Source organism: Hypomesus nipponensis, chromosome 6, assembly GCF_054491055.1.
Source record: "Hypomesus nipponensis isolate SF chromosome 6, ASM5449105v1, whole genome shotgun sequence".
NCBI lineage: Eukaryota > Metazoa > Chordata > Actinopteri > Osmeriformes > Osmeridae > Hypomesus > Hypomesus nipponensis.
This window is the reverse complement of record NC_140366.1, coordinates 7,869,926-7,894,364: the sequence shown is the minus strand read 5'-3', so window position 1 is coordinate 7,894,364 and position 24,439 is coordinate 7,869,926. Positions and strand designations below refer to the sequence as shown.

The 24,439-nt window shown below is 41.4% G+C and overlaps 1 protein-coding gene across 3 annotated transcripts in view; it reads left to right on the top strand.

Moving 5' to 3' along the window:
• Positions 1–13,293: 13,293 nt before the first annotated feature.
• The window catches only part of btbd7 (BTB (POZ) domain containing 7), a 37,226-nt gene continuing 26,080 nt past the window's right edge, over positions 13,294–24,439 (top strand). The window contains exon 1 of one of the 3 annotated variants that reach the window (XM_084700425.1): positions 13,294–13,526. The gene's annotated coding sequence lies outside the window, so the exon portion shown is untranslated. The other 2 variants (XM_084700427.1, XM_084700426.1) reach the window with 2 other exon arrangements.

The window sequence follows — 24,439 nt, the reverse complement described above, 5'->3', positions numbered from 1 at the left end:
GACTGTCTACTATGTGTACAGAATAGAGAACATGTTTATAGAATTAAATATATAAAGAGAAAAAGTTGATATGCTAACAATCAGAGTTGTACATGATGTTGTGTGTCTGGAACAAGCCATTAATGTATATTGGAGTAATTAAAGGTTCTTGCACAATGTATGCATCACATACCAAAACATTAAACATATATATTGTGCATTTAACAAATTTAAATTGCAACATGCTGACTTTTTTAGTTTTAAATAAAATTGTACCATTGAATATCATCTGTTGTCATATTTTGTTGTTGTTGTTGAAACTTCCAAGTGACTCAAAGTTCAAGTTTGAAGATGGTTTAAGTTGTAGTAAAAACTGTTTTTTGAATCTTTTGCTTTAGACAGAGTAGTATCATATTACTTGCAAGACATTTTCCACTGTTGCATGCCCAGGCATAGATAAGTCTAGATAACAAACTCTGACAATGACAAAGTTGTGGTATAGAATGTGAAGAGAAAGGAAGTAAACGGACACCCAGCGTTAAGCTGCCAGACACAAATTGATCTTGTTAGATTGTCTCCCATCTTACGGTCTCCTGTACAAAACTCATTCCTCTCTGCCTCTCAAAATGCATAGCCACGTTCTTACAACCACATGTCAATAAAAGACAGCTGAAACATTTGGAATCATATTGGGTGGCTTTTGCTCTACACAGCAAATCAAGCAGCTTATCAGCAATGTGTCAACACGGGCGGACCCTGGAGGTAATATTAAAATCCTTATTAGCTGTTGCCGTGCTCTTAAAAGATGACAAGCACTGATGGATAGCCCAGTGATAGCCAGAGCTCCTTCTGTGAAAGTATACCGGCATCCTGTCAATCAGAGCGCTGCACTGGAGAGGAAGATTGTTTGTCATCGCAGGGCTGCCGCAGGTCAATTAAGATGACAGCTGTGAAACTTCATGCCAATCAAGAAGGTGTCTGTGTGTGTACGTGTGTGTCTGTCACTGTGAGGAGGATTTCATATGCATCCCTGTCAGTAATGTTTAAGTAATATTTGCCTATATGTGGCAGGGGGATTACTCTCCTCGCAATAGAATAATGTCATGACCCAGGAGTAATTTAGAATGAAATGATTGAGCTGGTACAATCCTCATAGTATGGGTTACCACTGTATATGAGATGAATTCACTTACATGTGAACCCGTAAAAGATTTATTGCAAGTAGCTCAGTGATTATCTAGTCAGACAATGCACTGATTGTGATATTTTGCTCATGTACATTGATGATGTAAGTTCATGTATGAGTTCTAGATGTCGCAAGGAGGCAGGGTGAGCATGGCCAGGCGAGTAGATCGTAGATAGTAGGTTAAAGTAATGTGGACATGTTTTATAGACATCCAAACATACATCTATCACTGACAGTGTGTTAGCTCTAATGGCCCAAATCCAATCAGGTAACATTCGAAAACACATTGAGAAAAAGGATTTGTTTGACTGGCCTTTGTCACAATTGTTTTTTTTTTTCAGGATACTGACTAAGCACATGCGATTATCAAGTGAAATCAACCATTAACGCATCATGTTAAGTAAGTCAGGGGCGGGCGGGGGGGCGGGTGGGGGGGGGGGGGGAGAAGGGCACATTGTAGAACGAGAGCTACTGGAAAATGTAAATGAGCAATGCTCTCAACCATGCCCCAACCTCATCCTCTGATGTGCCCTTTGAAGGTAATGCAATTAGACGGTCTGGGCCGTTTCGAATACTCATGCGTCGCACTGCCAGGGACGCTGGATCTGTGAGAGAACGAGAGGGGATGTGACAGCCTGTAAATGGGCTGGCCAGAACCCCACCGAGGCAGGGACAGGGAGACCCCGTCTTGTCTCCCGGACAACCTAGCTGACTTCATCTGAGTCTGAGACGGGTGGTGTTTTCTGACAGAGGTCTGTGCTGGAGGTTACCTAAGCTCCTGCAAGGCTATCAATATATTGGAATCACAAGGCAGTGTAGCACACAGCTATTCAAAATCAAGGGCTCCGAACACATTTGGCAGGTTGTAGTTCTATGGTACTGTTAGGAGTTTGTGTGAATGTGTGCATCAGAAAACAGGGATGTCCCGCGACACTTTCATCAACTGTAGTTGTGAACCTAACACACAAGTGCACTGTTACAGTTGTCTTTTTATTTTTTTGTTTTTTAGTGTCAGTCGATGTTAAATGTTTATCTGACATCACCGGTGATACAGAAATATATTTGGTGATGTTTGTGTAGGTGGAATATGAACATTGCTTCATCCCTTGTATGCTTGAGGGAATTGTAGTGTGTTTGAATGTGTGTGCATGTGCATGTACTGTATGTTTGTGTGAGCACTGGTATCTTTGTGTGTGCACACGTGTGCATGTGTGTGTGTGTGTGTGTGTGTGAAGGCTTTCTCTTCCTCTGGTCTCTGTGCCTCCTGAACTGTGTGTGTGTTTGTCGGCTCCCCAAAGCGTTCACGTGTTTACCTCTTCATTTGATTGACAGAGGAGATGCGGCCTCCTTTCGGTTCGGGTCAGTGAATAAGTCATCTGGGTAGCGGCCCGGGCCTCACAGACTGACAGCCAGCACTACCACAGTCCAGTCAGAACTGACAGGGGGCCCCCTGTGCCCCCCCCCCCCCCCATATACACACCATCCAACCCCCCCACTGCCCCCACCCCTCCGCAGAACCAGACCAACAGGGGTTGGCATCCATATTTAAAACCACACTGACAAAAAACAGCCTTCCGCCTTGAGAGGGGCTGTCCTGGGTGTCAAGGAGGATCCGCCCGCGGGGATCTTCCCTCCGTCAGGTGCGGCTGATGGGTGGATTGTGTGCGGGATGCGAGGGACAGTGGCCACGCTGTTGGTTTCTGTGGGCTCAAGGAAGAACCTCTGCCAGGGCACCCTTTCATCCACAGGGAACCTCTCACGTGATCTCAGTTGTTACTGGGGGGCTATTTTACAGATGCACTGAGTTATGCAGACAGATTAACTGGCAGACTGCTTTTATACTCTGCATGATGGTAGCATTAGGGATTGTCCCTTTGCAGTAGCTAGATACGTGCAGACCCATGTTTAAAAAGCAGTCATCTCTATAAGCTTGTGTGGATGCCCATTTTACCCAACTGCAAAATCCAACAAGCATGTTGTGATAACCAACCTACTTTTAATGCCAAGGCTGTTCACACTGCGGAACCGAATGTAAAGTGCTGTCTGCATTTTTATCTTCCAGTCCACCATAAGAAGTATACACACCGACCTATCGCTAACTTGCAAGCTGGCTGCTACGTCTGGTGTGGTTCAAATGCCTTTACAAGAAGGTGAAATCTCCCTCAGTTATTCTGGTATTGTTTGGTGACTGCCAGTTTCTCCACACAACCACATGCAAGGGGGATGGAAAGGGGGAAAGGGGGTGTGCTGAGCGGGTGGCCTTGGATAGGGAGCATCCTTACGGGATGCCACTTAGACAAAAGGCTGGTTAATGAGCGTAACAATGGGTCCATGGTGGTGGTGAGTGAACTGGAATGGGCCGGGCAGATGTCACCTCAGCTCTTCTGGGGCCCAGGGGGTGGGTTGGAAAAATCCATCGGAAATAGAGCATGCTTTTTGAAGGGTTGTGGAATTGGCTGATGGGTACGGTGATTTTAGAAAAACTTCATGGAGCAGCTGGCCTTTCTAATTGATAACATGAATCACATCGAGATCGAGATTCCATACTCAGGGGCTGTAGAACCAAGTGAGAGGCCCTGAAAAGGTCAAGCATTGACCCCAACCAATTAACCTTAGTCTAAAGGGTTGAAGGTCAATGTCAAAGGTTTCAATATAGGTCTGTAATGCTAAATGTTGCTTACATGGCTTGATCTTAATTACAAAAATGTTGAAATTATTCAGTTAAGTGTGAAATGTATCCAGAACATACATTTTTCTTTATAATCACAATCAATTAAGATGTATTAACTATGCCAGGTGATCTTCACTGTTAATACTTTCTGTTTGATCCATTTTGAAGAGCTTAAAGGTCAAAGTAAACTAACACTTGCTGTAATATGACTGTGCAACTATTCTGGGAAAGTTTCCCTTGTGCAAGGACACACCCTGCTGGTGGAATGTGTGAGTCTCTCTGGTGGCAGACGTTGGAAATCATATTTAAAATGAACATTTCTTCGGTGTGTCTATTTCAGATAGATTGAGTTATCATTTTGGGGACTATCCTGTTGGCTACCATGTGCCAAGCAAGATTATCCCTGTGTGGGTAAAATTCAGATGAAAATTAAACTATTCATTTTCTTTTACATGTATCCCTTACTGTGTCTCCAGGTACTCTGAAATGCTATGAGAAGCAAGACAGAGCATGTTTCTGACATGACTGGATTTAGACTGCCAAAGTCACTGGTGGAAACATCTTCCTATTAGAAATCATATCCTAAGTTGGATGTGAATGTACATTTATTTTTGTATTTAATATGAACAGCTATTGGATTTCTTATTATTGCTTTTCTTATGATTTCATGTCATTTATTAGACTGCTTGGATGTAGTCAAAGAAGCCATGTTTGTGACTCATGTTTTCACAGTAATGCTTTACATCACAACAGATCAAAAGTAAATGTTAGGACATATAGAATGAAAGATCAACAACAGATTGCCAACCAACCAAAAAACAACTGTCTGATGTTAAAGCGTTTGGAGGCAAAGAGCACGATAAAGGAAAAAGAACAACATGGAAGTAGGAGAGGACTGAGGAGACACCAGCGGAGAGACCAACGGAGAGAGGAGAGGAGAGACAGTTAGGGATGGATTACAAGCTTCATAAAGAATGAAGGATTGATGCTTGCAGGGATGGTGGTGGATTGGATTGGCAAAGGACAACACTAGACACCATTCAAAGATGTTGGAGGCTGCACAGATCTAAAAGAGGCTGAAAGATGACGGTCGAAGGGAAGGAAGACAGAGACAGTGTTGGAGGGATAAAAATAATCTGGCTCGAATGACCCCTTTCAGACTGAGATTCGTACCTGTGTTTATAAAACTTTCAGATGCCTATTTTTAGAGGGTATTTTAAGAACGAGTCTGAGGGATGTTTCGTACATGGCTAATTTTAGTCAACAATACAAAAGCTCACTAGCATTTCAGCAGAAAGGTTGGGATGACAATTCACGTCTGGTTTTTGTTATTAAATTCTGTTCGGTAGTGCAGCCACTTACAAAATGACGAATGACAACATTACATGTTTGGCCCCCATGTTACATTTACATTTATTCATTTAGCAGACTCTTTTATCCAAGGCGACTTTCAAGAGACAGCTTTACAAAAGTGCATAGGTCACTGATCGTAACAACAAGATGAAGCATTCATTGTGAAAACCAAATAAGTGCCATAGACCAGAGCCACAAGAGCATGTAGTTACACAAGTTACAAGTAAACAACATGAACCTCAAAAGTGCAAGAGTGTACCTCTAGAAAAGCAAGCAAAAATAATATATTTTGCAGCGAGTACAATAATTTTAAATCAGTTACAACTAACCAACAAGAGCAACAAGTCTCTCAATAAGAGTCATTTGTGATCCTTGAGGAGACTAACATCAGGTCCAGCAAATCATTCAAGTACCCTTGTACTCCCGGAACAAGTGCGTCTTGAGCCTTTTCCTGAAGGTGGGGAGACAGTCAGTGTCTCTGATGGAGGTGGGGAGTTGATTCCACCATTGGGGGGCTAGACAGGAGAAGAGCTTGTGTTGGGACCGGGCGCTCATGAGCGGTGGGACCACCAGAGGGTTGTCAGAAGAAGAGTGGTGGGTGGGGGTACAAGGGTGGAGGAGAGACTTGATGTAGTCGGATGCAGTTCCATTCACCGCTCGGAAGGTCAGTACCAGGGTCTTGAATCTAATACGGGCCGTGATGGGAAGCCAGTGGAGGGAGATGAGGAGCGGGGTAACATGGGAGCGTCTGGGAAGATTGAAGACCAGACGGGCTGCTGAGTTCTGAATCCTCTGGAGAGGGCGGGTTGCGCATGCTGGGAGACCGGCGAGCAGCGAGTTGCAGTAGTCCAACTTGGAGAGGACAAGTGCTTAGACTAGCAGCTGGGTGGAATGCTCAGACAGGTATCTCCTGATCTTCCGGATGTTGTAGGGGGTGAATCTACACAACCAGGAGACTGCAGCAATGTAGGCTGTGAGGGAGAGCTCGTCATCCATGGTAACCCAGAGGTTTCAGGCAGAGGATGAAGTAGTCACCATTGCAGATCCCAGGGTGATTGAGAGGTTGTGGGAGATGGAGGGTTTGGCCGGGATAATGAAAAATTCTGTTTTAGCAAGGTTCAGCTGAAGGTGGTGCTTGGTCATCCAGGCAGAGATGTCTGCGAGGCAGGCCTCGATCCTAGCTGAAATCCCCGGATCAGTCGGGGGGAACGACAGGTACAGCTGGGTGTCGTCAGTGTGGCAGTGGTAGGAGAAGCCATGGGAGGTGATGATTTGTCCAAGTGAGGTGGTGTACAGGGAGAAGAGGTGGGGTCCTAGGACGGAGCCCTGTGGGACACCAGTGGAGAGCTGGCGGGGGCCTGACACTTTGCCTTCCCAGGGGACTTGGTAGGATCTTCCCGACAAGTAGGATGAGATCCCCTGGAGCGCAGTGCCAGTGATGCCCATCTCAGAAAGTCTGGCAAGCAGGATCTGATGGTTAACCGTATCAAATGTTGCAGAAAGGTCGAGCAGGACGATGACGGATAACCTTGAAGCCGCTCTGGCAGACTGGAGGGCAGAGGTGACTGACAGGAGGGCAGTTTCTGTGGAGTGGGCAGTCTTGAAGCCCAAATGGTTGGGGTCAAGCAGGTTAGTTGTATCTATTGAAGCTGAATGGGCATCACACAGCAAGCAAGCCTAAAATAAGTTACATTGTTGGTAATTGTTCTCATAGCTGTGATGCAGTTCCCTAAAATCTAATAAATTACTTCAACATCTAACCACCTGGTGTCAGCCTGATGCTATGTATAGTACTTCATACTACATGAGCTGGCTAAACTTTCTCTACAAAAGCAATACATGCTTGGCCTTAAAATGCTGCTTATTGTCCAAGTAGTTGTAAGTTACCGTTACTGCTATTGTTACAGCTAATGTTATTCTTTGAATAATTCTGCAATAAAGGTTGTTTATAGTGACTAGCCCATTGACCTCGGTTTTAAGTAATGGGTCTGAATCACTCCAATACATTTAGACATTTATTGACTGGACCTTGACTGGTTTAAAAATTCCGAACTCCAACTTCTGAATGTGTTTGAATGCCTTTATTTTTGTTATACATTGTTTGCAAAAGGTAGACTGGCTAGACCAGTAAGGAATAATATGCTTTTAGTAATCCTTTATTGCCAAAAATCCTTGTTCAGATCATAATGTATTTGCTTTTAGATCATTGGTGGCTTGTGAAACTATAAATTCTCACAAATTTTCACTTGAGATTGAATCTGTTGTTGACCCAACCTTATTTAGTCTGCTCTGGTTTGTGGTACTCAAGAGTAAACAAAGGGATGCGTTGCCGGCTGTTTGTGTTTCACTCCACTGGTTTTGCAGCAATATCAGTTGGAAGAGTATGTTCCCACTGCTTTAAAGGTACACATAGCAACGTGACATCACATTCAGAAAAGCAGGGACTCACCAGGCATGCTATGACAGAAGACATTTCCCACATTTCGGCTTCTGAGAGTGTCCGCATGCAAATTGAAGGAACCAATAGAGCTCACATTTACATACGTGTGACACGTTGCATGTGACGAACGTTTGAGTAGCTGCTACAGTAAGCCCGTCAGTCAGCAGAGACCATGACTTGTGGTCAGTCCCAGTCAGTTCAGGAGGAAACAGCAACAATCAAACACAACCAAAAGGCCCCCTAATGACAACAATCAGTCGTTCTGAAACACAAACACATGCCACCTACAAAAAGGGCCCCCAAAAATCCTCAAAGGCTGTTCAAACAAACAGCCCATCGTCTGAGAAAACCTGCAGTGTGGGAAATTTCTACAAAGCAACTTGGTTCTTCCGTCTAACACACAATAGAAGTGCGGCAAGTGTGGATGAATAGGGGTGCGCTCATTTGGCAGGGTTGGGCTAAAGTTCGAGTATGTTAAAAAACCCCATGGGAGTTTTGGACCCCCTACACTCACATGTCCAAAACACTCATTTTGACCTTGCAGCATGACTGTGGTCACGTACTGTAGAGTGCTGACTAATGACTGGCCTTGTGGCGAACCTACAGTACAGTGGTGCATGTCCCCATGTCATCTCACAATCTACTTTATTTACTTAATCTACTTTGACGATGCATTGATTTTTTTCGTTGCTCTGACGTTTTATGTTTAGCAATTGCGATTGTCACCTATTCTTACCAATGATGGTGCTTATCTGTTTTTTCTTCAGAGATAGCGTTGTCTTGTTTGTGTGCATGGTGTAATCTTAGGGAGAAAGAACATTCTTTACCTCGTCATGGGAATACAAGGAAGTACAATTTTCCATCTATTTACTTATGAATCTATGAAGGGTCATCCTACCAAATGACTTAAGCTGGTTCTAAACCCTGTGAACAGCCAGCTTGAAAAGTTCATAAGAGCACCTCATTTCATCAAAAATAATATACTTAGCATAATATGTAAAAAGGTCCTTTCACGTTTAGTCATTTCCATAGAGCAAATCTATTTTCTGAATGGAATGGTTTCTCATTAAACACACAGCGGTACTGTCAATGCTAGTACATCTCAAGGAACTATGTGATAAGTGACAAACATACTATATTAAATTATCTTCTGTATGGTTCATTCTGTATTTGAATCCGATGAATCACACTGTTTGTTTTATATTCCCTTCCCACACCCTAGAGACCCCCTGGAACTTATGAATGTTGGCCAGATGGTTGCTATCTAGCTTCAGTCCTCAAATTAAAAAAGTCTTGTTTCCATTGAAGCTTGTGTTCAACCAGCTATCCCTCCACTAATAAAAGGTCAACCTTCTTTGGAAACAATTTACATTGAAGCCACAAAATGTGATTTAGTTCCAGGAAGTCATTCTCAGACGCTTCCTAAAGAAAACATACAAACGTGATGGACTGAGGACAGCAGCTACTGCAGCTGAAGAACTTCTGTTTTCAGCAATTCTGAAATAACATCCCTCTATTAATAAGATGCAAACAGCAAGCCCAATTTGATTCATTTTGGTTCAGTCTTTTAGCATTTTTTATTTGACATGACACAGTGACCATGAAAGGTTTTCATTTGAGGAGTTTTCCCAAAAAACTATATCTGTTCAAAGTCAAGGAGGACAGCTATTCCATCATGTCCTGACAATAACATGCAATTTGTTTTTTTTACTCCCATTTTTCACCTAGATCATTCTCTTCGGCTGAAGGGAAATCCATTTAATTCAATCTCACTTGAGCAGTCCTGTCTCATTCAGAATCATCAACTAAACCTCTCTAAACACCCCTCTTTCCCCCCTTTTATCCTCACACAGTTTGTCTCTTCTGAAATATGTTACATGTATGACATGTTATTATGGTCATTTGGATTGGAGTTTTGTTCTTTTAGGGACAGTCTTGAAGATATACATGAATTGCTTTATAAACAGAATGAAGGTCCTTTCTCTAATCACTGGTTCGCTCACATTATCTTGCAAAGCATTTCAAAATCTTTTTTATTGACCCTGATTATTGCTTTGGTTTGATGTATGTTCGAGATGTTGGTATAATAAACTGTTCAAAACTGTAAATGTTTTATGTTATAAATGATAAAGTTTGTCTTTCTAAACACATTACTGACTGCTGTTTAGTACTGTATCTGTGTCTACAGTACTTGACCTCCAAGTCATACATTATATACATACGTCATGCTGATACAAGCAAAAGAGTGTTGTGTTTTCTTCAACCGCAATGAACAGACACAATGCCAACATTACTTTCATTTATTGATCATGTCAGTGAGTTGACAGTTTTACAAACGTGTCATTGCATATGGATGCTGCAGTGACATTAAGGGCCATATTTTTCAGAGGTATTTGAAACCCTGCTATAGGAATATTTACGTACAGACAAATGAGATGATATATACTGTCATTTGAATAATCTCGTTAATGGTTCTCTCATCATTTAAGTGAGCGCTCGTGGCTAGTGTGTTCAGTTTTTGGCTGTTTTTTGCTTGCTGTTACAAACTACAGAGGAGGGTGGACTGATGGCATGGTGGCTTATACATGAGGTCCAGCCGTTTGGCATGTGGATGGTGTGTGTAAGCAAGCTGAGGGGCCTTCATGATTCAGGAGGAGGTGGTCTTTGACGGTACTCTGGGAGGTGATGCATGATCCAGCCAGCCGGCACCAGCATGGCGACAGCAAACACTGACATGATGAAGAAGCTTTGCTGTGGGAAAGAGGAGAACTGACGTTGTAAAAACAGGTTGAAAATGTTACTGTTTTGAATGTTAATGAACAAATGGTGATAGTTACAAGCTTTAAAGTCAACTTTACAACGCGGGACATATGAAACGAAAAATGTTTTGATTTATTGCACGGATGTTGGAAAGGCACTTTCCAGAAGATTTTGCACACCTTTCTAGGAGCAAGCTAGTGAAATGCGATTGATTTACAGTAAAGTACAGATGCCTGTCCCCCCATTTTGTCTACCAATCAAATGTGTATGTATATTCAACAATAGCATAAAATCATGATTGTCTTTTCATAACTCATTACATCCAATTGGACAGAATAATTGTTGGCAGACAAAATCTCTCAATTCTGGATGAAGACCAAAGACCATAAGGAGGTTTTCACGTCAATAGACTTGCTTGGTAAGTAAGTCAGGATTATACTCAAATGGAAGCACATAAATAAGTAATTTATCATTTTCATTGCTAAGAGTCCCACAAGGTTTAATATGTTTATGCCTTTTCATTTACTGAATATAAATATTGAACACTTATGAAAGTTACACGCACAGTATATCTATCATGACTTACTATAGGTTGGCCAATTAACAAGGATAAAGTTAACTTTTCATAGACAACATTGACTATAGTTGATTAATCGTTAAATGACTTACCAAATGGTGATGTAGTACTACTATAATAAAATACCATTCTCCATGTATCTATACATTTACAATTTACATTTAGTCATTTAGCAGACACTCTTATCCAGAGCGACTTCCAGTAAGTACAGGGACATTCCCCCCGAGGAAAGTAGGGTGAAGTGCCTTGCCCAAGGACACAACGTCATTTGGCATGGCCGGGAATCGAACCAGCGACCTTCTGATTACTAGCTCGATTCCCTAACTGCTCAGCCATCTGACTCCCTGCTCCCATCCATCTATAGAGGGGCTTAGAACGACAGTAGAACTCACCCCTGGTCCAATCTTGTTTTTGGGCGGCTTGCTGTAGATGTTGGACCTCATCTCCTGCAGGACCCTCTTTGTCCGGATCAAGGCTGAAGTTGGGGAGCTTCCCCTCAGAATAACCAACATCCTGATGCTGGTGTGAGGTCTGTCCGCTGAGTGTGTGTGTGTGTGTGTATGTGAAGGATGGGGTGTGGGATAAGGCTCATTCAGCTCTTACGTTTTGATCTCAAGAGTGCCTGAAAGACTCCCCACATCCTGAGAAACAGACACAAGGACCTAAAAGAAGAAATCCAAACCAGTCCATGAACAGGGAGGAGCCTGGGAGATGATTTTGGCAGTCATAAGGGGGGGGTGACTTGTCCCTCAACCTTCTCTTCTGTCGCTAAGCAAATCATGAACTTGAAGTAGACAGTGTCTGCAACCGCAAAAAAAAGCTTCCTGAATGTTCCAGTTGCTTTCTGACAAGTGAGTAAGTGCTATGATTTATTCGAAAGAAAGGTTGGTCAGAGGTGCCACTAATAAGGGAAAGTAAAAAAAAAAAAAAGCAATTATGCCAGGCCTATGATGCAAGACAGGTAATAAATATCACCCTTGGTGATGTAATAAGCGTACATTACCACAAATACAGGCCTTTTCAAGAACAACCTCTAGCCTCTCTGCTCCATGGATACTTGTCTAAGGAGATCCGAAAAAAAATTGATTGGACAAAATAGCAGAAAGGGGAAGTTCTACCTAGTCCATCAATTTCTATTCAGATCTAACACCTTTTCATGTTTCTCAACAAGATAATACAGTTCCTGTCTCACAACAAAAAGCAAGTACAGGATGTGCGCTGATTGCTTACATTCTTACTTTGGCCACGAGGACAGAGGGGCAAATAGAACCTGGCACAAAACAATCCTGCATCTGGTGTTCTGGTCTTTGTCTGTGCAGCAGGTGTTTTGTCCAGTGTGATGGTCGGCTGATTGCAGGTGATTTGATTTGCTTTTCTGATCAAAGGAGTGAGACCATGATGTGGAAAGCAGCCAACTGTCTTTTGTGTTGCCTGTCAGGGTCGGTCAAGAAAAGCGTGCCTCATTGGTGACAGCTTCTTTGTTGTGCAATATTCCACCCCTGTGAGCAAGTTGCTGGTGGCCAAGCAAATATACAACTTCCATACTTTGATATTAGAAAGGACAAAGCCCCTTCAAAAAGAGGAATTGCACAGCACAATATGATTCAAACTGGTTTAAAACAAACATGCATGTTCCTACACTGTTGTCCTTTTAATCTGCTGAAGGCATAGACTTGCTGCAAAACCCGGAAGGGGAAAACAAGTTCAAGAGGATGGATTGGACCAGAAACAACATCTGAAATTGGTTTTATTGTAGCCTGGGATTATGCCTTGGATCTTTGTTTTATGCAGGATACATGTAGACCTAGGTTTAAGATCACGCCAATGATGAATTTGGTTGCAGTCAGAGTTGCTTACACCACTGTCAACCAATTGCAGTTCAACATGCAATCAATACCACATCACACTGTACTTTGTCACCTCCCTTTGGAGAAATGACTGTACTGCCTTATTATTTCTTCATACTGGAACTGGGAGAAACAGATAGCAATCCATAACATTTAGTTTAGTTTCTTTCATTCAAAAACATTTATGTCCAAATGTATTCTGGGCATTTGTCATTTATATGATCGTGCATTATATATTACAGTATTTAATGTTAATTGTGATTATTTTTTGGGTAGTCAGATTTAAACAACTGTTGAAACATCTGTGGTTTTCTTTTATTTGGAAAGCTGTGCTGAATTTTATTTTTGACTTGCTTTTTCTATTGACTGTATAAAGCTAAAAAACCTGCAATGATGAGGTTTTACAGCTAGTGGGAGCACGAAACCAGTATACTTGCATTTTAGAATTTCGATTTTAGTTTTTCCCACTCTGGACTCAAACCCCTGTCACTGCCACGGCTGGCAGAGTAGCTGAAGACTAGCTAGCTAGAATGGCAATGTTAGTTATCACTTGACTTGCCAGAGACCAGCACATACACTCTCAAAAAACAACTCTGGGCAGTCATAGTAAGTCAGTAGTTACATTTTCAGGATTTTAAGACGGAATAAAGACGGTAACTGGAGCAACGACACTAACTAGCTGGAAGAAGGGACGACTTCGTCGGCTGTGGACGGTAGGTGTGTGACGCGTAGTAACTGAACTCGCCCGAGTCCGACACATAACAGAAATGTAGCTATCTAGCATTCGAGCTAGATAGCCAACCACCATACAACGTCTACCGAGCTGATAAATTAGTAGCTAGCTAGCTAGTTAGCAACACTGGAAGCTGCTTGTTGTCGACGCAACGTGTGAACTTTACCCAGGTAGGTTTCTAGGTGGCCATAGCTCTAGATATCATATCCGTTCGGCTACTGTTTTCCACTAACATTCTCATGGTACAACCTTGCGTGATTGATTTTATGGCAAGCTAGTGCTAACAGTCTAGCGAGCGTCAATTGAAGAGTAGTCTAGCTGGCTAGCTTGTATTGCTAACCTCCACTAGCCAGCTAGCTTGCTAATGTGGTTTGAATTTAGTTGTGAATGCAGCATTGACAACTGATATCTACCTCTACGCTTAGAGCGGCCAACTTACTTGATATTATATTACTAACTATTTAGGATACCTTAAATGACAACTAGTTTGAGGCTAATTATTCTATCTTAGCTATCCAGGTGTTCTCATTTAGCAAGCTAGCTTAGTAGCCTAGAAAAGAGCATCCAAGTGGCTAGTAAATTGGCTGGTGTTAAGTTATTTGGAGCAGTGTTTGCGGTCTTATATGAACAAGCTCCTACTGAGAAAAATGCATTTGAAATGTACTGAAAAACCCAACAATATACCTAGTTTATTTTCTATATGTCTTGGGATATTTGGATCGGTAACTACTTTCCCGTTTCTCACAGTTTGCATAGACCTTCCGTGTATTCTGTAACATTCAGCAGGAGAAGGATTAGCTAGCTAATCCAATTTATCAAGCCTGCCAAAAGTATACATACTACATATATTATACAGCAACTACTATTATAGCTAGCTGACAGGCCGTCAATGTTGAAATAGTGGTTTGGTTAAACCTAGTAAAATGGGTACAAAATGAATGATGAAGCTAAATATGAAACGCTTGCACGTAAGAACTGCAGTAACAGTATGACATTTTATTCTTCCCATCACTTCCCTCTGGCTCCTATTTCCCTTATTCAGCTTTTTAAGTACTTTCGGTAGCCTATCCCCAAAGGCTTTTACCATTGGTGGCAGGCTCAGGAGGTGTTGTTTTAGCAGCAGGACTGCATTTTCCGAGGCAGTGGTAAATAAGAGTGATTGGCATTGACCATAATGTCACAGTGCACAGCTTTACGGCCTTGGTACATGTAGCCTAAAATCGATTTCTTTTTCTCCCAGCAGTTTATGTAAAATTCTAGCGATTGGCTAGATAACACCTGTGAGAAAATCTAAAGTGTGAGGTTGTCGACTGGCTGCTTCCTAGTGCTTTTAGTCAGTGGAACAGAGTACCACTGGCTCTCATAGAGGTATCAGAAAAGACAACATCTCGTGTGTCTTATCTGTGGAGGGTAGCCTACACAGTGCCTTTCACCAATGATAACGTCAAAGTTTCGCAGTATTAGGCAATGCAATCACTCAAAAGACTTGTTTGCATTGATAAACTTTACTGCGCTGTGGAAGAAGATAACTGCATATCTTCTTAAATAATGTAATCAATTTAAGTGGCTTGGAAACACTGGAAAAGATCAGATTTGCTTCATATCTTGGTTGCTGCAGTGCTTTGATTCATTCACCCTCCCTATTGGGACCCTTATAGTGCCTTAAGATGGAAATAAACATGAAGTGTTTCCCTGTTAAGTCTTCCCTGTTAAAGGTGATGATCTCATTTTAGGGGATTTTAAAGTAATGCTCTGTGTTAGATCATAGACTAACTTCTGTTATGCCAACTGTGGGTTGCAAGTTTACATGCAAACTAAAGGACATGGCATTTCAACAATAAGATGCATATGAGATAAACAGTTTAGTACCAGTTAGGGCTGGGCAATATGGGTTAATTTTATCACGATAGATATTTATATTTCCATTTGACAATTAAGACAATATTAATACAATTTGTTTCAAAGGTGCATATTTGCTTCAGACAAGAACCTCGTACAAACCAAAGGCTTCAATGTTTCTTTTTTATTGTCAACTCACAACATTCATTTTTTTAGAGCTCTATAAGCTCTTACAAGTTATGAACAAGATATACAAAATTGCCGATCAATTTTCCTTATAACTTCTAGCTAATGCCAGCGTATGTTGAGGTAGTTACTGTCTACTGGCAACAAAGACTAAGTCTGTTCAGGTGGTAAAAAAAAAGGTTTGTCGTATTAGACTTGGTAGCCACTTGGTTACTACACAATTTGCACCGAACATTGCTCTGCTCTTTGTCGGATTTCAAAAAGCCAAAGCACTTCCAAATAACTGAAGAAGACGAACCCTTTTTATCAACAATTTCTTCATTGAAAGTTGCTTCCTCGCCATGGCAATCGCTGCCACTGTTTTCGGCAACAAGACTCGTTTTCCGCGGTTAATATTAGCTACTCCACTCGAGGTGCTCAGTGTATTTTAGTGGGCGTATACCATTTATCCGCAACATCCTGCTGAATCACAGAAATAAATGGACTGCTGTTCCTAATTATTCTCTATCGACATTATTGAAAATTAATTAATGTTATATCTTTATTGAGGGAAGTCATTACTTTGATAATATTTATTGCCCAGCCCAAGTACCAGTCTTATTCTACTGATCCAGATTGGCAGCACAAACACTGGTTCTCAGTCGAATTTCATTTTCCTTCAGTTGTCCTCGACTGCCAGTGTACTCAATGTCAAAGTTAGCCAACCCCGACAAATATAAGGAGAGAACGCTATTTGAAATACCTAATAGCGAATGTGGCACCTCATATTAATGGCCATGGGGCTATCAGTCATGTGTGAAATCGTAGGCCAGGCATAGTCTACACGGAAATGTTTTTACAAATGGAACTGTCAGAAAATGTCTCGGCAGGCCAGCCTCTATTGTTAGTCTTAGAAGTCAACCTTTACCTCCGGCCCGTTTCCCCCTTGTCAGGATGGGATGTCACCTAATTGCACCTGACAGGTTAATTTTTTTGGACCAGATATATGTTCCACTGTCCATTATCAATCTGTTCAGACCACTTAAGCCTGTGAAACTAGCTGGGACAAAGTGACAGCCGCCAAATCCGACACTTCTCCTTTTTAGCTCATTGGAGATACAGCCCTGCTTCAGTGACCTGGTATGCACTGTCTTGACTTGGACCCGCTTATATTGTTGTCAGTTAGGACATTTAATTTGTTCGAGGACCGAACAGGAAGAGGCACCGCCTGCAACATGACGACTGGCTGAGCTCAGTAATTGTATACGGGCAGAGCCCTGTTCTTTCAGTTTGATCAGCAACACCTCTTGACATAAAAACACGTCTATAAGGCCCCTTCATTTCTTTCCTATATGGAAAAGTCCTGCTTTTTCTGAATATGGGTGTGTGTCACCCCTGAAACGTGGGTCTCTAACTGCATCACACACTTGTCTGTCGACACTAAAAGCAAAACAGTAGCTGACGAGCCTAGAAACCAGAGATCATATTTTATTCTTTTAACTTGAAACACCACAGGTTGATTCATTAAGTTGTTGGAGGCAGTTTATTCATTTAAGAAATTGTAATGATCCTTGTTCTCTCAAGCTGTGCTAATAAGCGATACTAATGTAGCCTTAGTGAGCTCACCCTTTCTTATCAGTAGGCTACAATGACCTGGACATGAAAGACTGAAATATAGCTTAGGGTTCAGACTTTTTGAAAAATTGTTGGATTTATGACATGGCACACCTAAATCAAGGACTGTCACTCTGCAATTCACTCTTTAGATTTTTTTGTTTTGATTCCACCACTAAAACCTATAACTTTGTATGATATTGGTTGTTATGATGGTCTCATGGACTCACTACCTCCTAAATGAGCACTGTAAAAATGAGTAGGTAAATCTACCTACAATGGACTTTAGCACAAGCTGAAAGCACAATAAATTTGGACGGCAACATTTCTGTTAGCTTGTAAAGTATTCATTTTTGCAGGCTACGGCTCCAAAAATACCTTTGTTTGACCTCTGCCTGCTGTCACTAGAGAGAGAGAGAGAGAGAGAGAAATTGGAGTGGGAAACGAAAGTGGGGCGTCCCCCCCCCCCCCCCCCCCCCCCATGCTTGTTGTCCTTGGCAACATCTTTTTTTCTTTTCTTGCAAATGACATTCTTACCCGGAACTGGGCAAGAAGAGGTTTCTTCCGTTCTTCAAGGGCTCAGCTGTATTACCCCACCTGGGGTTTCCAACCACCCAGTTTCCCTTACTTCCTTATTGTCTTCCTCATCTTTTCCTTCAACTTTGCCCCCCCCTCAAGCTTGCTGAATGAATCAATAGACAAAAGTGTGCTTGGCATTTGTGGTTTTGCCTGTAAAACGGAGTTGCATACGGAAACCTCATGTCTCATTATGTTCTTATGGTCTCAGTAAAGCTGTGTCTATGCTGGTTTATTCAGTTTTAGCATAGTATGGACATTTCTCTCCAGAGACTTATGTCAAATCATTGTCTGACATCCAGGGCAGATGCTGAATATTTGGAATTAACTAGAGTAACATTTAAGTACATTTAGTGAAGTGGATATGTACATTTGTTTAAAATGTTTACTTATTTAAAAACATTCAGTGGGCCTTAAGGAGCTATTGGAAACCTCAATGTCTTTGTCAAACAGTGGTTGAAAATCGTATCGTTCATTATGTAGCTTGAAATGTAGCTTTTGTCCTCATATCGTGAACAATAAAATGTCAAGAGTAAGCATGATTGCCCCAAAGTGTGCTACAAGACATGGTAACATGGTAAAGTGGGTCTTCAGCATCATACCATTAAGGATAACTGGATCTTTGGATGCCTACCTATCTACGCTTCTTGGATAAGGAGCAGTGGAACAGTTGAGAAACTGAATGCTGCTGCCCTTTAAAGTGTGGGAAGTGACTGCAGGAGCCTCTTTCTGGGCCAGATTCCAAGAGGGGCTGCAAAAAGGTAAACGCCCGAGTCATACTTCAGTGCAGGGCATAGTAGATCTCCCCAAATACTGGCTTTACAGGCTCAATACTCAAGGCAGAGGTTTAATGCTGTCTTTAGGAAGCCACATTGTCTTGCAGGACGTATCAGGAATTTGCAACAAGGATACAGAGGGGATCTTTAGCCCAGACGTTCCATTTTTTGTTCTCCACAATACATTCTTCAACTGAGCATTTCAAAGCTGCCTTCAGTCTATTAGGTGGTCAGCCAAGGCTCATGCATTTATCAGTCTTGGAATACCTTTGTATAAATAATCTTACAAAAAGGAGTTGTTAGCACCCGGTTCTTGCACATTTCACATGATATTGCAATTAAACACCGGTACATGCAGGCTTGGTTTCTTCCTTGTCGACCATGGGGAAAAGAGAGACATAATTATGCACAATAAGAGTCTCAAGATGCATTGCTGTCTAATGCTAAGAGCTTTTTCCCCCCACTCAAGCATTTTTGGATAAGGGAATGCCTTACTACTGTAAGTCACTCTGGATAAGAGCATCTGCTAAATGACTAAATGCCTTGGTTTGAGAGTCGGGGGTTCTTCAGATAGGAGATTTGTTCTATTTATAGGCATTTGCACTTTATACCCCGAGCTATTTCTAAAGATGAGGAATTGTAGGGACGACAGTGTATGATTAGTGTCCCCCCTTCCATCATCCAATGTCGGAAGAGGTGTACACATTTTAAATGGTGAGAACCGACAAATCTATTTAAAAATAACCCTCTTGTGGATCTGAGGTCTTAAGAAAATCAAACTAAAATGTAAAAAAAGTTGAATGATAGGTAAGTAATCTTCTTTGAAGTAATGTCATCCTTTCAGAATGCTAGTATTGCAGTAAGAGCAAGTCACATGTCAGAGTTCACAGAGGCCATAAATGTCTAAGATGCCACAGGAAGCCCATCTTTGCATAATATACAAAAAATCTGCCATTACCGTCAGCCCCCCACAAATAAAGTTTGAAATGAAGCTCAAATGCATAAAGCACCTAGAGGATATTATTCCTGGGACCTGACTAAATGTGCAAAATAGATGGATTGATAATACTTTAACTATCCATTTTTGGAAATTTGTCTTTGACTTCACCAGGTTCCATAGGATAGGCTGTTGACTTGATCCTCACCACCACTAGTTCCTAGTTAGACATCCACAACTGACTCGATTGACTGCCTTTTGACAATGGTACGTTATCTCGCTATCTTGTCTTGTGGATACAATGGTTCAGTTTGTAGATGGCAAGCTTGAGCTATGTTTTATTATCTTTAAAATGTAACTTGCTGTTGCTTATTAGCTTCAGGTTTAAGGCTAAAGTGGAAGTCTATGTCTATGGCCTTGCTTCAGGGGGAAGGGGAATAAACACCAGCAGCTGGTTGCTAATGAGGCTTATTTGGGGAACAATAGAAGCTTATATTTTACAAGGATAGCCTGTCTCCCAGTATCAGACAACTCTCAGCCATGGAGCAAACTGCTGCAACCGCAAATGAGATGTGTGCGGATTAGGATGATGATGATGATCATGGATTATGATGATGATCATCATGGATGATGATGATCATGGATGTGTTAGGCCTAGATATTTGAGAGTTTTTGTTCTGCCTTAAAGGATGGCTGACGGACACTCCCTCCAATAATGTATTTTACTCTGCCTTAAAACCATCTGAATTTAGATTGGTTTCTGTATGGTCTTTGTTTCTTGAAGTTTAACCACAAAGTTTTCTGTGATCTTTAGTTGGATGACTCTTCCAGATATAACCATCAAAAACCGTGCTTAAGTTCTTATGGGACAAAGACATGTTCCAACAAGTTATCGTTAGCATTCAAAGTTAACATCACTTTAACACAAAGTTTGCATCGGAATAGATGCCTTTTTCAGTTCATAGAAGTTTGGGGACAAAATACATCAAGTGTGGCTGTATGTTCTACATTGCTTAACTCAACCTATTATCTGTTCACTTTATACTAAAGCCTAGGTCTCCCAGTCATTTGGATACTCAGAACCTCTTTTAACAATGGACTGTTCTCCCAGGTGACTGTTATTTCACCTGGTTAAAACCATCCACTCATCCCTCATTGCTGGGTTTTATAAATCATACTGAACTTTAGCCTCTCTGGACAGTTTAATTGCATCACTCTGCATGCAGATTTTTGGGAGCGCTTCTGAATCCCAGCATGCATGAATATACCTTCCAACTTAAAGGCAATTGGACTTTATTTGCTGTGTTATTCAGATTGTGTACTTCCTTGTACTTTAGAGTTCCTTTTTAGTCTCATGGGCTATTCTAGGCGGAAGTGCAGAGCTGCCATCATTTTTTTCTTCTGTTGATTGATCCTACTTTCCAATGCTGGACAAGTGAACACAGCTGTCAAATACATTTTAATACTGCCCACATTGTTACAGATGAGTCAATGGCTTTCAGCTCATCAGGGAATACAGTTGGCTTTTTTTCAGAAGTAATGTAGGATAATCTAACCAAGATGTGGAGAGAGAGACCACACTGCTTTGCTGTTTTTTTTACCCAGAATCCCTTGTGTCTGCATCCAAATAAGGATTTCTCTCATTACAAGTCTTTCGGTTAATGGATCCTCTGCTGATCACTTCCCTGTGTTTTGGTCATCTTTTGCATGAGCAACGTACCACTTTTTATTGTGGTAGACAATAGTAATTCGTAATTTGGTTACTTCAACTTAACTAAATAGTGTAATCTAAGTTTGCCAAATTGTTTGATAATTAGGTTTGAATCATACTTTGTTACTCACCAGCCACCTGGGCTCTGAGTTTTCTGTCATCCAACTCCCATTTAGACTGAGTAATTCAGGCAAATTGCAGTAAAAGTTTTGCATTAAAGTCAGTGATTAGAGATGGATGGCTCGAGTCTGGTGAATTCAGGAAATAGTACATGATTAATTTGAAATTGCAGAAATTCTTCCCCCTTTGCTGGCTAAATGTATACTGTGGCACGTTGGAACAGGCTTCTATGGCCTCAATGGCACAAAAGCAATTTTCCAAAGTCTCAGAGCATCTGTTTGGATCGTGCGCTAAACACCAGACACTTTTATTTCCCCATCTCTGTGACTCCTATAGCAAAGCAAGTTGATTAATCTTAATCAATCTTGATCTTAATCTTTGGCACTTGTTTAGTTTTTCACAATGTATGCTTCATGGTTTGGCTGCTTGCAGTGTTTGGGACTACCTCGTTGTTATGATCAGTGACCTATGCTCTTTTTGTAAAGCTCTCTCTTGGAAGTCGCTTTGGATAAAAGCGTCTGCTAAATGCCTAAATGTAAATGTTAATCAAAGTTTTTTGTATTTAGGCCTGAAATCACTCAAAACTAATCATCTGTATACCACCACATTTTGTGGTTGCATCATGTCTTGAGTTTATCAAACTCTCAAGTTATGTTTTCAAACTAGCGATATCCCTTGGTGAGAGACATTTATTTAAACAGAAGTGGCAACAAAGCACTAGAGGGCTATTTCTCAGTGTTCCCTGTTTGAATGATAGGATAGAAAAAACTGCCACTTAAAAAAACATAAAACCTAAATTCCTTTCTCTTAAGACCTCATTGTCACCTTGGCAGACAACTTCAGGATGCAACTCAAGACTGTATTTGCATATTGTTAAGATCTTGCCTTTTGATTTTAGGTAAAATGGCTTAATTCTTTTCAGTATCCAGAAAGCAGAGCTTTCTGGAGCTACCGCTCACACAGTTGCCGATTATTTATTTTTTATGCACAAAAGAATAAATAACACATACAAACAAAAATCTTACCAAATATTCATGTAATTTCCCCCCAAAAGGTGGGGAAATGTGCGTGTCAGTGTTCTCTGCTTTAATAAAGGAACTTGACTCAGTTGACCTTAGATGGTGAAACTAAATGGGGTCCTGGATTGTGATGGTATCAGTACTAAGACGAACCACTGACCTCTCCTCAGGGATGCTTTATCTCCTCTCGGCAGATAGGAGGCCATACCAGTGGTCCCGTCTGCAAGGAAATGAGCCCAGTAGCATCGCCACAAAGCCCTACTGTCATAGCACGATATCTGGCCCACAGAGATTGATTGAGAGGGACCAAACGGAGATAACTGCGAGTGTTACGCCGTCTTGGTGTTTATTTCGCAACAGTGCATTTATTTTCATTCGATTATTGACAAGGATAGAGAGTGCCGTTAACAGTGTGGTTATTGTTGCAGACGAGGGCACGGGCCTCAGATAGTGAGGAGGTCCTCTGACGCCTCCTCATGACACAACGGGCGATGGGGCAGTAAAAATGCCACAAAAGACGAATAGAACTGATATTATCCGTACGCTCGTTTAATGCCCTCTTCTCTGTCACTTGTTCCAGCAGCATGATGTCGTGAAAAGAATTGACCCAAGATATCTTGCATTTGTCTCATAATAAATTCCTATATAAATCACTGTCATTATCACAAGAATGCCCCGCTCCTCCACCTGCCCCATCTCTGTTTACTTCAGGAATGTCACTGTGATTTATACCTCACAGGCGGCATGCCTTGGGACTGTTGATGCCTTCATTAAGATGGTAAGAGTGTCTCTGAGGAGGGCATTCAAACAAGAAGGCTGTTTCACCCTTTCCTTCTTTTTCCTCAAGCGGTTCAGTGTGGTTTCCATCTTCATTATCCTGGCCATAAGGGCTTTGGTGCAGGGCCAAGCCCCCCCCCCAAACATCCTGTTGTCTTGTGATGGACTGACCTTTTAGGTCTAATTAGATGTTTTTGTGGAACTGTATTTGCTGAATCTCAAACTTGGATGCAGGGGGGGGGATGGGCTTTGTGTGTTGGTTGAAGCATTCCTCAAGATCTCCTTGCTAAAGGGCGAGCGTGTCCACGGAACATCTTGGCTTCAGATTAAATGTCAGCTTTCCTATAATGTATTTTACTCTGCCTTAAAACCATCTGAATTTAGATTGGTTTCTGTATGGTCTTTGTTTCTTGAAGTTTAACCACAAAGTTTTCTGTGATCTTTAGTTGGATGACTCTTCCAGATATAACCATCAAAAACCGTGCTTAAGTTCTTATGGGACAAAGACATGTTCCAACAAGTTATCGTTAGCATTCAAAGTTAACATCACTTTAACACAAAGTTTGCATCGGAATAGATGCCTTTTTCAGTTCATAGAAGTTTGGGGACAAAATACATCAAGTGTGGCTGTATGTTCTACATTGCTTAACTCAACCTATTATCTGTTCACTTTATACTAAAGCCTAGGTCTCCCAGTCATTTGGATACTCAGAACCTCTTTTAACAATGGACTGTTCTCCCAGGTGACTGTTATTTCACCTGGTTAAAACCATCCACTCATCCCTCATTGCTGGGTTTTATAAATCATACTGAACTTTAGCCTCTCTGGACAGTTTAATTGCATCACTCTGCATGCAGATTTTTGGGAGCACTTCTGAATCCCAGCATGCATGAATATACCTTCCAACTTAAAGGCAATTGGACTTTATTTGCTGTGTTATTCAGATTGTGTACTTCCTTGTACTTTAGAGTTCCTTTTTAGTCTCATGGGCTATTCTAGGCGGAAGTGCAGAGCTGCCATCATTTTTTTCTTCTGTTGATTGATCCTACTTTCCAATGCTGGACAAGTGAACACAGCTGTCAAATACATTTTAATACTGCCCACATTGTTACAGATGAGTCAATGGCTCCTCTGCTGATCACTTCCCTGTGTTTTGGTCATCTTTTGCATGAGCAACGTACCACTTTTTATTGTGGTAGACAATAGTAATTCGTAATTTGGTTACTTCAACTTAACTAAATAGTGTAATCTAAGTTTGCCAAATTGTTTGATAATTAGGTTTGAATCATACTTTGTTACTCACCAGCCACCTGGGCTCTGAGTTTTCTGTCATCCAACTCCCATTTAGACTGAGTAAT